The sequence below is a fragment of the Grammomys surdaster genome, unplaced genomic scaffold (assembly GCF_004785775.1).
Source record: "Grammomys surdaster isolate TR1022 unplaced genomic scaffold, NIH_TR_1.0 99, whole genome shotgun sequence".
Lineage (NCBI taxonomy): Eukaryota > Metazoa > Chordata > Mammalia > Rodentia > Muridae > Grammomys > Grammomys surdaster.
The window spans coordinates 12,198,227-12,214,364 of NW_021604578.1; positions in this window are offsets into that span (position 1 = coordinate 12,198,227).

The following is a 16,138-nucleotide window of genomic DNA, read 5'->3' on the forward strand; positions in this document are numbered from 1 at the left end:
TTTCTTCTTAATCCTAGATTTTTGATTCTGACTTAGCAATTATTGTGGTGGTTGTGATGATCATGAGGAAGAGGAAGAGAAGACATTTTGATGGTGTTGCTGTTTAATTTGATTTTTTTTCTATGAAATAAGTAACATCATTCTTGTCACTTGCTAAATATAGAAAGAGGCTTAGAGAGTAGGCTGTCTGCCTAGGGTCGCTGATGTTGCTAGGATTCAGGCCCGGCTGCTTGCTATCTGCATGTTCCTTACTCCTTACTGTGTGCCTGCCTGCCTTATCAGCAATGCGCTGTTTCTCTTCCCTTCTCCTCCACTTCCACCCTCCAGGCTCACCCTTTTTCCCTGCTGCCCACTCAGCCTTTCTAGCATCTTCCCTGCTCTACCCTACATCCAGTGGAGCACTGCCCTGTTATCCCAGAGTGCCCCTTGCCTACTCCTAATGTAAAAGTTCTCCTCTTTAGACACACATGATTGTGGATTTTCTAAAAATAAGTAAGACCTGTCCCATATGGTAAATGGTGCTTTTCACTCTCCCCACTGGGAAGCATCTGTGTGGCGCACATGCATACAATGTACAGTGGTATGTTTCATGGTAGCTATGGTGAGGCTACGACTCTCCACTGCTCCGTGAGCTATACTCTCTGCTCACTGAGACTCTAGGCTCTCAGCTCTGTCTAGGCAAATGTCCAAAGGGGCCTCAGTTCGAGTCTGCTTTCTTGGTGTCTAGCTCAGTGGTTGATTGCTTGTCTGGTCTGTGTCAAGTCCATAGCTTGGCCCCTAGCACTGTCGAGGGAGTTGAGGGGATAGAAGGAAACTAAACTGTGCCTTCTTCAAACAGATTGAAAAAACAAAAAACAAAAAACTGGGCAACTCTGTAGCCTCTTTATGGTGGCCAGGCCTGGTATTCTGTACAAATTAATACAGGCCAGGAGGTGTTGTAAACAGGTGTTTACACATCAAAACAAACAAACAAACAAACAAACACACAACCCCCATTGAGCAGAAGCCATTTTTGTTGAGGCACACTACAGAGAATCATGGAGTTGGCCTGTTCTAGCTGCCTTAAAGGCATGTGTCAGGGTTTCTGAGGTTCGAGTCCACAGCTCCCCAGGGCTGTCTTGAGAGGCATGTGCCAGTCTCATGAGTGTCTGAGGTTTGAGTCCATAGCTCCTGGGGCACTGTGTGTCTATCAGTTCCTGGGAAACTGAGTCGTTTCCTCAGGCAGTGAAACATTCAGGCCACTCATGTTTCTCTATGTTCCTTAGAAGTTGGCAAAGCAAATAGAAGTTTGACAGATCAACTAGTCTTAGACATTAATCATTTACCCTGTCTATGTGGCAACCACCATTATATCATGGCAACCTCCCATGCATTCTTTTTTGATAAGTGTATATAAAGTGTGATTGCTTGGAATAAACTTGTGTTAGCCTCAGTCTTTCCGTAACCCATATCATACCACTGACCATATCAGAAACCCCTGGTTTGGTAAGCACCGGCGCTTACAGCATACAAATGCTTTTAGGGGGACTCTCAAGGCAAGAGAGTTTGTCCTTTAGATCAGGAAATCTAAAACAGAGGACTGAAAAATTTAAAAGCCACATTTCTGAGAAACTCTGCCAGGCAACATCCTGGGATCCCAGGCTACTACTGGGTGATCTCTTCTGAGATCACCATGCCTCTGTTCTGCTAAGATGGCCACAACTGTTAGTCCAATTGGGGTTTTCTGGGTCGACATCAGTGATTGCAGCAGAAGGTGGATGATACATTGGCTGACTGAACCCAGTGGTCAAGAGCAGCAGCCTGAGCCCCAGAGATGAGCTTTGCCCAGCAGGTACCTATAGGCCAATGCTTATTGAGGTGCCAGAGATGGATTCGGGGCCTTGCATGTGTTCTTAACTGGTTCATATCTCACAAGATCTCCCCAACCATGGAGAAGAAATTTAAGTGAGGCTAACTGAGAGGCCAATCAGAGGTCACTTAGTAAGCAAGTGGTTTAGACAGCCCTGAGGCTGGCTTCTAGCTCTGACATTCTTGCTCTTTTCCTCCAATCTAGCAGGTCCCTTGGCTCCCTCCTAAGGCCTCCCTTCTCCTTGCTGCTTGGAGAGAGCAGATATCCGGGGATAAATGTTACCAAAGCACAGCAGTAGGAAAGCTGAGTGTGAGCTGAGCACCTGTTTGCCTCGTGCTATGTAGAGCTGTGTTGTGCTTTACGGAGCACTGTTGTAGCAGGGGATATTAGAAAAGAGGTCCGGCAGGTATTCCTGGCTCTGCCCATAGTTCCAGCACTAAGCCCATTTTGTCTCTGTAAGCTCTCTGGTGGGGCTGGAGCTCCCAAGCTGGTTCTGCCAGGCTACTTTCTCTAGCTTGCCCCTGTAGCAACTAGTCACTGTGCTTCCATCTCCAGTTTGCTCATCCCTGGTGCAAGCTAGTTCCCTCATAGCCATAATCCCCCAGTTGTCGGTGGTCCCACCTTCCAGAAACCCAGTAAATAAAAACTCTTGATGATTATAGTTAATCAAAGGTTTTATAGATCAGTAATTCTCAATACATAAGATGCCAGCACAATTTAGAATTGTTATCCCAATTGTCTAACACGTAGCTATAAAATCAAACATGTTTCCTGTCTGTCCAGAGGAGCCTTGGGGATGTGGTGACATGTTCATTTTTGCAAACTCTATTGCGGAAGGGAGGCAAAAAAAAAAGAGGAAAAGCTGGGGTATCTACCTGCTCAAAATTTCCAGTGGAGGGTTTCTGTTGGAAACTATGCACATTTACAAGAGGAAACAATTAACTGAACACACACACACACACACACACACACACACACACACACACACGTACATTCTAACTACAAAAGCTAAGCTGTATGAAGGAGTTGAAGTGGGGAGAAGTCAGCTTGTTGAATTAGGAAGGCCTCAGTAGGGTTAGGGATAACAATGAACCTAAAACATTGAAACTGGGGGACCGAGGACAAGTGGGTTGACCCTGGTGATGCAAGACAGAAGGGTCCCCAGCACCTGCCTGTTTCTCCAGGTGTTTTGAAGAATCTCTGATCCAAGGGTAGGTTGATTTTACCTCCAGCAAGTATAAGAGCTGCTGAGGCATTGGGAGTTGGCCCAAGCTTGCCTTCCATCATTTTCCTGGGAGACACAGCATCTGGTTAAGGTGTGCAGGCAAAAGCTATCAAAGCAGTGTGTCTCAAGCTTCCTACTCCTGAGGCAAAGCAAGTTTATTTTAACCTCAGCCTACATTCTCCTGTGAGTCCTAACATTTTCAGTGTTGAGGCTAGATCAAACCTAATTTTGAACCAATCACTCTCCAAAAGTCTGTGCATTCTGGTGGAGCAGGCCAGTTAAGTTCCATCCTTGCTTCTGGAGCCAACAACAAAATCATGTATGTTTGTGTGTAGGGTGTGTGTTTATGTATGTGGTGTATATGTGATATGTGTGTATATATGTTCCATGTGTGATATTTGGTTTTTGTGTAGTGTTAGTATGTGTGTGTATGGGAAGTGTGTATATGTGGTGTGATGTGTACTATGTGTAGTGTATGTGTCTGGTGTTTGGTGTGTGTGTGTATGTGTGTATAGTATGTATGGTGTGTGACATGTATGTATATGTATGTGCTGTGTTTATGGTGTGGTATGTATGTGTGTGTGTTAGAATATGTGTGTTGTGTATGTGTAGTATGTGTAAATATGTATGGTGTGGTATATGTATGTACAGTGTTTGTATGTGTAGTGTATATATATATGTGTGTGTGTGCATGGTGGGTTATTTGTGGTATGGGGTGTATGTGTGCATGGTGGGATGTGTGTGTGTGTTTATGTATGTATGATGTGTATTTGTGTGTGTGTGTGCATGGTGATATGTGTTTGTGTGCACGGTGGTGTGTATGTGTACATGGTGGTGGCAGTGTGTGTGTTACAGAGAAGAGAGTGCTCTGACCTTAGGGTAGGAGGTGGCTAGGAGGAGTGTGAATTGTTGCTGCATGTCAAAGAAAAGAAAGGAAACCAGCTGCTACACAGCAAGACCACAGAGTAGTTGGAAAAATGGAGCCTTGGAATAACGAACACAGGCCTAAGTAACTTAGTTATACTAGGGATCTATGGTTTCTTAGCAGCCTCCTCAGACTTAGCCATGTTTGTTTCTTTAAGTCCGACTGCCTGTGGCTATCTGTCTTTTTCATCAGATCTAGCTTCACTCTCCTGGAAGTTGTGTGGTGCTGGCTTACCTTTCTTGTTTTCCTGATGCTCGATCTTCCTTCTTTGTTGGCCCTGTCTCTTCAGAAAGCTGCTGTCAGGAGACCCAGCCCTGTCGCCTCCTACAGACTTGACATCTGTCTTGGGAGGCACCTGACGATGCTTCTTGTCTTCTCATTTCGGGACCTGAAGAACTCGGTGTGATGGTAAACCTCTGTGATCCATGACTAAGCTGGGAAGTGAAGGGAACCATATCCTTTAATTCTTCTCTCACATTGGCTGTTGGGCGTTTATGAGCAGGATTAAACCTGTCAGGATGCAGATTTACTGAACCTCTTCAGTGATTAAGGTTGTGGACATAGGGATATGGCCTTATCAGTGAAGGGCCTTTCAGTGCCAAGCCAGGCTGTGAGGACTGTCCCGGGAACAGTGGGAGCCACTGAGGACTTCTAAGCATGTGAAATACACCGGGCTCCCATGGCTGCATTCTAGAGCACATGCAGGGCATAAAGCCCTCAGCTATGCCTCATGTAAGGGACCCTAAGGGAAGAGCCGGAGTAACCCTGGGGATGGGGTGGGGAGAGAGAATCCCCATTTTAAGTGTTGGCACCTCACTTTTAATCTTGTCATTCTCTCTTGGAATCCTTCCCAACACAGACAGCTGACCACCCCACTCCCAACAATGTCTGTAGGACAGAAGCAGCTGGTGTGTCCCATTTCACTCCTACCAAGTTAAGCCCTGTGGGAGTTCATCTCCCCACTGTTTGGCACAGGCGCTGAGGAAGACCGAGGTCAAAGTAACAGGGAACAGGAGATGATTCAGTTCCCTCTCAACCCAGCCATTTCCCCTCCTCTGCTTCCCTAGAGGGGACACCTCTTCACCCCAACATCTCCCTCTTCCTCTTGGCTGACAGCCCTGCCACTCTGTCAGTGACTTTCTGCATGCCTCCTGTCCTTCATGTCAGCTTTCCACATGCTCTCCCAGTTCTTCTCTTGGCCTTTCCCGCTCCTTGTAGCTCCCTGAACTTATTTGCTTGTGCCCTTCTCATGCCCTCGGCCCCACTTCATCTGTGTGCGCGCCAGCCTGTCTTATGGTCTCTGCTTGCCTTCTCCCGTGTTTAGTTTCTTGCCCTCTTGTCTGTTTTGACTGATTGTTCTCCAGTGGAATCTCACTTCCTTTCAGCTTATCTAGATTGTCCGACTTTCATTTCCGCCAAGGACAGCTGGCCCTGTGTCTGAGGAGCAGATGTGCCTTTTGGCCTCTTATTTCTCCTTGGCAACTTCCTGTGTTCGCACCCAGCTACACCTTGCCCTATTCCAGTAGGTCTGCAAGTTCCTTGAACTCTCCTACTTCTGTGCCTGCCTCTGCAATGTGAGTGGTGTTGACACTTCCCTTTGTAGAATCCCTATGGAAACTTGGTGAGCTGTTCAGTGCACAACCAGAGTTTAAGATGTTCCCTGGCACAAAGGCACCATCCAATAAACATTAGCTCTTACTATTATACGGATGGCACTATTAATATTATATTGTTCTGACATTTACATCCATAAGAGTTCCTCAAAAACAGAAAACACAGAGGCAGCTTCTGGTGGAGGCACAAGGCGAGGCTACAGGAGGACCGAGTACATGTCCCATGCCAGCTTAGAGCCACTAATTCATCCCTTCTGCAGACTCGAACAGAATGTTCATGCCCAGCAGGAAGAATATAGTATTCTTCCTTACCAGATAAATGATAAAGTGAAGGACAAAGTAGATTATGTAACATGAACTTGGTAGAAATTTCCTCTAAAACACAGTGAAACAAAACAAAGCAATCCTCAGTAGGTTGGTACTCCATCTGTTTGTTCCCTTCCAAAACTCCATCAGGATTGCTAAACGCACTTTGGATTTTGAGAACATCTGGAATCCACCAAGCACATATTTTAAGCTATGCCATTATAATCTGTGTTTCTTGCTACTTAGTTGTTCCTGTTGGCTGACCCCCAATGATGAGTCTGACTAGGTCTATTAATTCAAACAGTTTCAGACCTCAGAGTATATGGAGAGAGAAGAAGGAGAGAGAGAGAGAAAGAGAGAGAGAGGGAGGGGGAGAGAGAGAAGTATATTTTTGTTTTTGATAATGGAAGCAATAATGCTCAGTTGTTGAAATGTTAGAAAATAAAGAAATTTGTAAAGAAATCAGTAAGCAGTCATAATCTATCTACACTTGTGATGTCTGAAGGGTCAAATGCACATACATGTATGTAGTTTGATATGTATGTGTGTGTTCATAATCTATCCACTCAGAAATAGGTACTTGATATTGTGATGTCTGAAGGATCAAATGCACATACATACATATATTTAGATTGATAAATATGTATATATATGTATATATTATATACACATATACACATTCCTATGTTACACTGTGTTTTTAAAAGATTTTTATTAGGACCATGCTGAATATACATTTAAAGCACTGGTTATTTTGGATAATATATATCTTGACTATTTTTTTTTATCTATGCATGTTTGTTTTTAAATTTTATTTATTTATTTTGCATATTCCCATAACATTTGCAAACTACCTTAATTGTGATAGGTGGGCATTGTCTCAGTTCACCTCCCACAAGAAGCATATGCCAAGAGGCTTTTGAAATGTATTTTATGTATATGAATGTTTTGCATTATCTATGTCTAGGCAACAGATTCATGCCTGGTACCCAAAAAGGCCATAAGAGGCTGGGTCTCCTGGAACTAGAGTTATAGGCAGTTATGAGTTCCATGTGAGCGATGAGGAGAACAAGAGCTGCTGACTACTGAGCCATCTCTCCAGCCCCACCCCAAACTTTAATTTGTCTGTCTGTCGGTCCTCTCCCAGTGTGTGTGTGTGTGTGTGTGTGTATGTGTGTGTATGCCCAAAGAGACCAGAAGACAACACTGGATTCCTTGAAGCTGGAGTTACAGATGTAGCTTTAGCTAGCCTGGAGCTTTCTATGTGGACAAGGTTGGCTTTGAGCTCGGACATCTGTCTGCCTCTGCCTCCCAAGTGCTGGGATTAAAGGCATGTGTCTCCATGACTAAGTATCCAAGAGAACTTTAACTGCATGGAGATCTCTCTGCAAGACATGAGAGGGATCAGGGCTATGGAAATGAGGTGAAGAGGGCTCAGCTCTGTTAGAGGAGACCTACAAGAAAGACAGATGGAATGGTTCAGAGAGGGTCTTGCTCAGGCTGATGGGTCTCAAAGTCTGGCTCACTAGTCATCTGTTCCTGATTCTGGCTCTTTCACTTTTTGTGGCCATTGATCAGAGATAGCATGGCCTTGATGTAAACACTACTCTGATTCTAAAAGGAAGCATTTGACTACGTTGATTACAGTTGACTACACTCCTCACAAAAGGTTCTTCTGAAGGCTATCTAGTGGTACAGCATACTAACCATTTCAGGATTATAACTCCGACACTTGGGAGGTGGAGGCAGGAGCATCAGAGGTTCGAGGTCACCCACAACTGCTGGGCAATTTAGAAGTAGTCTGGGCTACTTGAGACTGGACTACAACTCTAACAACAATGGTGTTTCTTAATATGACTCTTTGTATTCTTGCTAAGAGCTTTGTAAAAATAAACTAATTTGCAGGCTTCTGCCTGACCTCAGTATGTTGCTTTCCTGAATTACCTCTCAAAACCCAATAAAAACTGAAAATCTACCCAGAGAGTCAAAAAATCAATCAACCTAATCCAAGAGGAGACAGCAGGACATGAAAATTTCATAATGATTTTAGAAGGTACATGCATGCTATGAATAACATGTCAACTACTAATCAAAACAAAAAGACCAAAGCCCCAGGTGTCACGCAAACGATAGCAAATGAGCTGAAAGAAGCCACAGAAGCTTCAGGAACTCAGTGTGCTGTGTATCTGGGAGGAGTTTAGGTGGTAAAAATAGGATTGGTTAAAGAGTCTGTATAAGAAGCTTGATGTCACCATAATCTTGATCATCCCTGGTTACCATGACATCATGGGAAACGGGAGGCTTTCCTCTCAAAGGATCTCAAGTTCAAGGCCAACTGTGTGGGCTACACAGTGAAAATCCTCCCCACCAAAACAAGTTATGGCTGTGGAGATGGCTCAGTGCGTACCTATACTCACTTGTTGTGCTAGCTTGAGGACCTGAGTTTGGATTCTCAGTACTCATATGGTGGTGCCAGCTCTCGGGGAACAGAAACAGATTCTGGGTGCTTGCTGGACAGCCAGTCTAGTCAAAATGGTGAGCTCTAGGTTCAATGAGAAACCTTTTCTCCAAACAAGCAAACAAATAAACAAATCAATTAATCAACTAATCAATCAATAGCAGGGGGTTTGTTGGGACTAGGTGGCAGAGAGAGTGATAGAGAAAGAACCCGTATTAGCTTCTGGCTTCCACACATGCACGCACAAATGCACCTACATCTCTGTGCTCACACATGCATCTACCACAGACTGAAGAGGCTGCCAAGTTCAGAATTTTAGACTGCATATGAAAGCAGAGATCACGTGATAGACTATATACTGCAACGAGTTTCCCAGTTAGTCCTTTCATCTTACGTGCTGGTATTTGTTTATGTATTTATATCTTGTGAAAGTGAGGATAAGATATTAATAACTAGATTATACTGGGATCTGGATGGGAACAAATATCTACTCTAAGAATTCATGAAAATTAATCTATTGTTACATAAAGATTTGTCCCTGATCAATAATATGCTATTAGAGCCAGGCAGCCCTGGATTCTCGAAGTTAAAGTGCACTTAATATTGTCTCACAATGTGATATTTATGTAACACACAATGAAGAATCCACCATGAGGAAGAATCACCAGAGATCACACATACAAAAATGAACACTTGTAGAATGTCTGCGATTAGAACATGGCCCATGTTTGGTGCATTGACTCTAGGTTTGAGGTAAGAATAAACTTAGGACTAGCTACATCTGGGATATCTTTAGGGCTTTGGTGGGCCAGGGCTTGCCTGTGGATGCTGAGAGGGGTTTCAGAACTTGAATGTGTGGCTGCAATGGTTCCCTGGAGGACTCCTGATCCTGCTTATGTATATTTCTATGACTTTAGAGATTTATTTACTTTTTATTTTATATGTACGAGTATTTTTCCTGCATATATGTATATATGTGTGTGTGTGTGTGTGTGTGTGTGTGTGTGTGTGTGTGTGTGTGTGTGCATGTGTGTGTGTATATGCCTGATACCCTTAGAAGCCAGAGGATCCTGAATCCACTGGAAAAAGAGTTACAGAGGGTTATGGGCCACTATGTGGGTGCTGGGAAATGAACCCAGGTCCTCTGCTAAGGCAACAAGTGTTCTTAGCTGCTGATGTACCTCTCTAATCCCCCGGGCAATTTTTATGTCTTATTCCAAATCCCTTGTGATTTGTTCTCAGTGTTAAATTGACAGGAGGCTCTGATAGTGTTGACCCAGAAGGATCTATGAAAGTTTGTGCAACCCCAAGGGCTGAGGTGAACAGTTGAAGTATTCTAAACATCCTCAAGGTAAGATGCTCTGGGTGGTTTTATATTTGAGCCTTCCTACTCTCATATGAAATGACAAGCTTATCATTGGAAAGTTGGGAAAGAAGGTTAGATGAGCAGAAGGGTGCATCCCAGTGGAACCATGAGTCATACCATGGTCAAGATCAGCGGCGCTGCTCAGAATTAGGTCTTATCTCTGCTGGTTGAGTGACTATGGGCTAATTAAGCTCTCAGCACCACAGTGTCTTCGTCTGTGAACTGAGAATGTAATATCCCCTTACCCCAGGGTGACTATAAGATTTAAATGAGTTTATACTTGTCAGTAGAGCCCATTTGGGAACAAGTACCATGCAAGTGTCATCTGCTAAATAAATAAGTGGTAACTTCTAATCCAATAAGGCCAGGGCGCCCCCCAAAGACATGTTCTTTGGGGCCTTTTCTCAGGAATCTTGGACCACTGCTGATGTGAACACAGAGCCCTCCCTTTGTGCTGCATTGACTTTATAGAGTCAGGATGGGATTTACTGGTTTCATAAGTCTTAGGGGACCCCTCATGGTTCTTTATTGTCAACATGAAGAAATTGAGACCCAGGAAGCCTCGGTTATGAGTTTGGCTCCACACAGCTGGTGTATGGCAGGACCACAGCCAGAGTGCTTACTTCAAATACATTTCTATTAAGCTGAAATTACTTTTCCCAATCCATAAACATCTGATAAAGTCAGACACGAAGGCCATTTGGTAGGAGGAAAGACTTACTGATTAAGCCTCTTTCTGAATAAATCGATCACACTCATTAGCATGCTTTCCTATTACAAATGATCTAATCATTATCCTCATTGAGAACGCTCAGTGCCAAACATAAATGGAAGCTCTGAGAATGGGGACTAGATTAGTGGTAATTTTTGTCAGTGGCTAGTTAGGTATTTTCATTTTGGGGGGCTTTTACTTACCTTCTCGCTTTTCTTCTCCTGTTCTCTGGAATGTTGTCAAATACAAATAGCACCCCTACTTTATCAGTGTTGTCAAAACCTGCACACATCTGGATTCCCTTCTAGTTTGAGTGTGTTTGCTTCTGTTTGAGTGTGTCCTAGTCTTGTCAAATGCACACAGAGTCTTCACAGTGCTTACCAAGCTTCAAATCTTCTTTTCTCATCTATGTTATTTATAAATGTAAACTATAGCCAAAATATCCCACAAATGTACATTATAAACATACGCACACACACACCAGTTTCCTATTGATGATATTTGGATTGCTTTCATTTTAGGCCCTGAAGGTGGTATCATGACACATTCCTGTGCAGTGCTGGGGCAGGACCAGGCTTTTGCATATGCTGGGCAATCGCTAAATCACTAGGCTACATCCTTAGACCCTCCTTTTCTCTTTTAATTTAAGGCCAAAGGACATATACTGAAGATTGAAACTATGTGACCATATTCTTTTATAGCCAGATATTTTCCCTCCAGCTTTTATGAGCATACCAGTTTGAGCCTATTCTTCTCCACCCTGAGTATCTGGCAGCTTTTACTCACAAGCAAGTGTGCTTAGCCATGTAAGGTTTATTAAAGTAGTGACAAACTGTCTCTGAGTGTTATTTCAATAATAGTGTCCTGGGTTGGAGGTTTTCTCTGTTTCATTTTATACTCAGTTGGCAAAACCTATAAACACGATAGCTTTTACTTATGTAATAGTGCTTTTAAGACAATTATGCAATGCTAACTTGCTGGTAATATCATACCCTATAAGACAGTGAGCTGCAGTAGGAGGGTGCTGTGGTAATTTACAATAGAAAGACAGAGTAGAAAAGAGGAAGAAAAAGGATATGGGAGAGATATGTGTGAGAGGAGCATCAGATTTCCATGAAGGGGAAGTAAGCATTGTCAGGACCAGGCCACACTCAAGAGTTAGTGTCCTGACCAGGTCTATTCTTAACACTTGAACCTTTCTGTTCTGTCCCTCTCCCACCCCAGTGTCCTTCTGGCATGGCTTCCCAAATGTTTTCTTTTCCCTAGGTTCTGCTAGCTGCCCCCTCATGCTTGGTCAGATGCATATATATGCACATGCATGCTACCCCCCAAACAAATAAAAAAAAAAACACCAGTTGTTATTGTTGTACATGACAGGTCTCCAGGGCTAACATCTGAATGACAGACTTGCCTGAGCTGAGGTGTAAGTTAAAATTCAAAATTTCAATGGCTCAAAATATCAAGCTTTGCTATTGTGATGGCTTGTATAAGCTTGGCCCAAGGGGTGGCACTATTAGGAGGTGTGGCCTTGAAGGAGTAGGTGTGGCTTTGTTGGAGTAGGTGTGTCACTGTGGGAGTGGACTTTAATACCTTTGTCCTAGCTGCCTGGAAGCCAGTCTTCAGAATAAGAGATGGGAATTCTCAGCTCCTCCTGTACCATGTTTTTCTGGATGCTGCCATGCTCCCACCTTGATGATAATGGACTGAACCTCTGAACCTGTAAGCCAGCCCCAATTAAATGTTGTTCTTTATAAGAGTTACCTTGGTCATGGTGTCTGTTGACAGCAGTAAAACCCTAACCAAGATAGTGACATACCAGCTTTAGCTATGTCAGATCAGAAGTACTTACAGTCAATGAACTAACTGAATAGCTGACTTGCATCTGTCCCTAGTAGAACTTCAAGGAGCTGAGAAGATGTAGAAACACTTAGTAAAGACCAGCTAAAGGCTGCAGCAATCTCACTCCCATGCACTTATGACTTAACAAGGTAAAAGTGGTCCATTTGTTCACAAGCATCACTATGTAAATAATGGGAACTCTCTAATGATTTCTGCTAATGGATTTCCTAGGATAATAGGATCACTGTTCTCTCTGGAAATGATGCTGATTCGACTTCTTGGCACCTTCTGGATACAGTTCATAGGTTTCTCTCAAGCTCTTTCCCTCTCTTCCCAATTCTTTGAGTTGTTTGTTGACCAAAAATATGAGATTGTTTTTAAGAAACATTTTAAGAAACTCAGGCTGGAGAGATGTAGGGAGTGGAGGAAACCCTGAATCAGTGAAGTCCTCAGTCAGTGTATACTGTTGACATGGACACACCTGTGTTGAGGTCTACAAGGCTTTGGACCCTAGGAAATTGGCAAAACCATTTCTATATGTGGGCTAGATTCAAGAAGGGTGGTAAAGCTCTTCTTAAGAGTTTAGGTGTTTATAGATGGCTCAGTGGTCAAAAGCACTGCTATTCTTGCAAAGGGCATGGGCTTCAATCCTAGAACCCACATGGTAAGTAACAACCACATAACTCCAGTTACAGAGAATCTAGCACCCTTTTCTGGTCTTCACAGGCCATGGGGCATACATATGGTACACATACAACCACACAGGCAAAATATTCATATACATTAAATGAAAAAACAAGTTTTTTTTAAAAAAAAGTTTAAATTTCTTTATTTAAAAAAAATTACAACTAATCCCACCCTTAGATCCTGGCTGCAATTCTGGTTCACTTTAAACAGCATGATGGAAGTGACATTGTGACAGATCTAAACATGGGCTTAGGGTGCCTTGCACACTGAGGCTCTTTGAATAGTCTTGAAAATTACTGGGTGCTATTTCATCCCCCTTCACCCCAGTCAATATCCAGTTAACTTTCTGAAACTGAGCTTTCCCACTGATCCCAGTAGAAACTTAGCAGAGCCCATATAAAATCCCTGCCTGTGGAAATGTGAGTTTACAAAGTGGTTGGTGTGTTAGGGCACCAAGTTCTGAGGGAGACTTGTAATGATGCAGCAGCTGACATCCACCCAGGGTCAATCTGTTCCCAATATGGTTATGTCACCTGTGCAGCTTCATAATTACATACTTTAATTAAATGCTACTTTAAAAGAATGACATATGGATATGAAAATGAAGAAAATTATTCCTACAAGAATGAAGCCAGACGCATTATGGAGGCTTGATAAAAAAAATGTTGCCTTCCAAATGTTGTCAGAAAATATGTGGATGCAGCATCTGTTTAAAATAAAACAAACGGAAAGATTTACTTGTCTTAGTCAGGGTACTCTAGAGTCACAGAACATATGGAATGTCTTTCTATATTGAGGGAATTCATTATGATGACTCACAGTCTATAGTCCAAGTAACCCAACAATGGGCAGCTGTGGAGGGGAAGTTCAAGAATCTAGTAGTTGTTCAGTCCCGTGAGGCTAGTTGTTCTAGCTGGTCTTCTGTAAAAGTAGATTCCAACAGATGTTCTGGCAAGTAAGTGCAAGCAGCCAAAGACGAGTGAATCTTCCTTCTTCCAATGTCCTTATGCAGGTCTCCAGCAGAAGGGGTGGCCCAGATTAAACGTGTGTACCACCATGCCTGGATCTGGGACTTGTTTTGTCCCAGGCTGACCTTGATCTTAGAAATCTCCTTGTCTCAGTCTCCTGGGATTAAATGTATGTACTACCTTGCCTGGACCTAAGCTTTTCAAGGCCACTATACCTCAAGATCTCTATGATCAAGATTCAGGTCAGAAACTTGTTCCAGCCTCACGATCTGGATCACAAGTGAGCCCTCCAATAATGGATTGTAGGTCATTCCAAATATAGTCAAGTTGACAACCAGGAGTAGCCATTACAATACTATAGGAGGATTTTCGCTAAGGCTACTTCCGATGATTTAAAGTTTTTATCTGTATGAACAAATTGAAACTGGATGTCATAATTGGATCACATTCTGAGAACAAGACAGGAGCTGAGGAACAAGAAAGTGCATGACAATCTCATGGTGTAAAGAAGGTGGAATGCAGTCTGTTTCCTGTTCCACCCCATGGAAGTCTGTTTTGGTTTTTTTTTTTTTATTGGTGATCCAAGCCTTTTGTTAATGTTGAAACGACCTTGGTGTGTAGATGTGTAGGAGTTGTGTTGTCCTCATGGTCACAGTTATGTGATCCTAAGTTCTGGAAGCAGGAAAGGAATTCTGGAAGAACTATAACCTTAATTCCAGGTGTCAGCCCAGAGGTGGCCCTCAGTAACTTCTCTTGCACTCACCTGACCAAACAGTCACATGACCTACCTGAGGCTCAAGAAGACTGGGAAGTGTAGGCTTGCTGTAGGGTATTGTGGGGGATATCCTCAGCCACTGTCTTTTTGTTACAGAGAAAGGACATAGGTGAAGAGCTAGCTCTCCCAATTGGAACAATGCATTATAGATTAAATTTTCATAAGGACAATGGGAAATCTTAACTACACAATGGAAAAGCTTGGGTAAATACACGTGTACACTTGCTTTAAATTAAAATATCATATTAACAATGGGCTGTGTCTGAGTTTTTGCTAGTTTGTTTGTTTGTTTGTTTGTTTTTGTGACCTGTACTCTTGATTTCTTAAAACTAACTAGTTACAATGGTACTGATTATGATGAGAGAGAGAGAGAGAGAGAGAGAGAGAGAGAGAGAGAGAGAGAGAGGCCTTTTTAGCTTTTATTTCTCTATAATATTTAGTGACTTTTCTGTTTTATATTTTGGGATTCAAGACTATCGAGGACACTTGAGTATCCCGTTATCTCCAAAGGCCATAATTTGTGAACTAGCCTATGTTTTCAAGATAACACAGTATTTGCTCAGTGTTTGAGATATGACCAAGAAAGTCAGAAGGAAGTATCTAATTAAAATACTCATAATAATTCTTTGATAATTTCACATACTACATTTTGATCACATCCACCCCTTGTACTCGTCCCCCATAAATACCTAACTCAATTCATGGAAAGGTTACCATCAAAGATGAAAACAGGGCACTCCCCAAGCCTAATTTTGCATCTGTGTCATGCTTCTGGGCAGCAGAAACACCTGCATTATTTTAAGGGGATAGACAAGTGTTGTTTCTGGGGACACAGTGAGATCCCTTCAGAGCTTCTCTTTCTCAGTAGTGGTCTGAATTTATCCTTCTGCATAAAGAAGAGCCACTCAGAAGATGTGAAGACATGGTTGCAAGCCCTTAACTCAATTGTCTATTTAAATCCCATGGTTTGAGGCCAGCCTTCTTCTTGTGTTCCTGAATCCTGAGGGCTCTATTCCTTCCAGTGTCATTGTGCCAGAGGCCTGCACCATCTCTGTCTTGGATGCTTCTTCATTGAATTGTGTGTATAGTGCAGTTGGTAGACTGCTGGCTTAGCAGGAAGCCCTGTGTTCTACCCACAGGACCACAGAAAACAGGATGTACTAGAGTACACAATTGTGATCTCAGTACTTGGAAGGCAGATGCAATAGAGTGTTAAGAACAAGGTTATCTTTGGTTATGCAGTAAATTTGAGGCTATCCTGGGCTACATGAGATCATGTCTCCAAAGCAGACAAAGAAACAGATTCATTAACCTCTTCTCCCTACCTTCTTCTATCACCAACCCTGCAGATTTCCCTCAGTTTCCCTTGGTGTAACTGAGGTCAGCAGTTTTGAAATAAAAGAATGTTTTTGAAC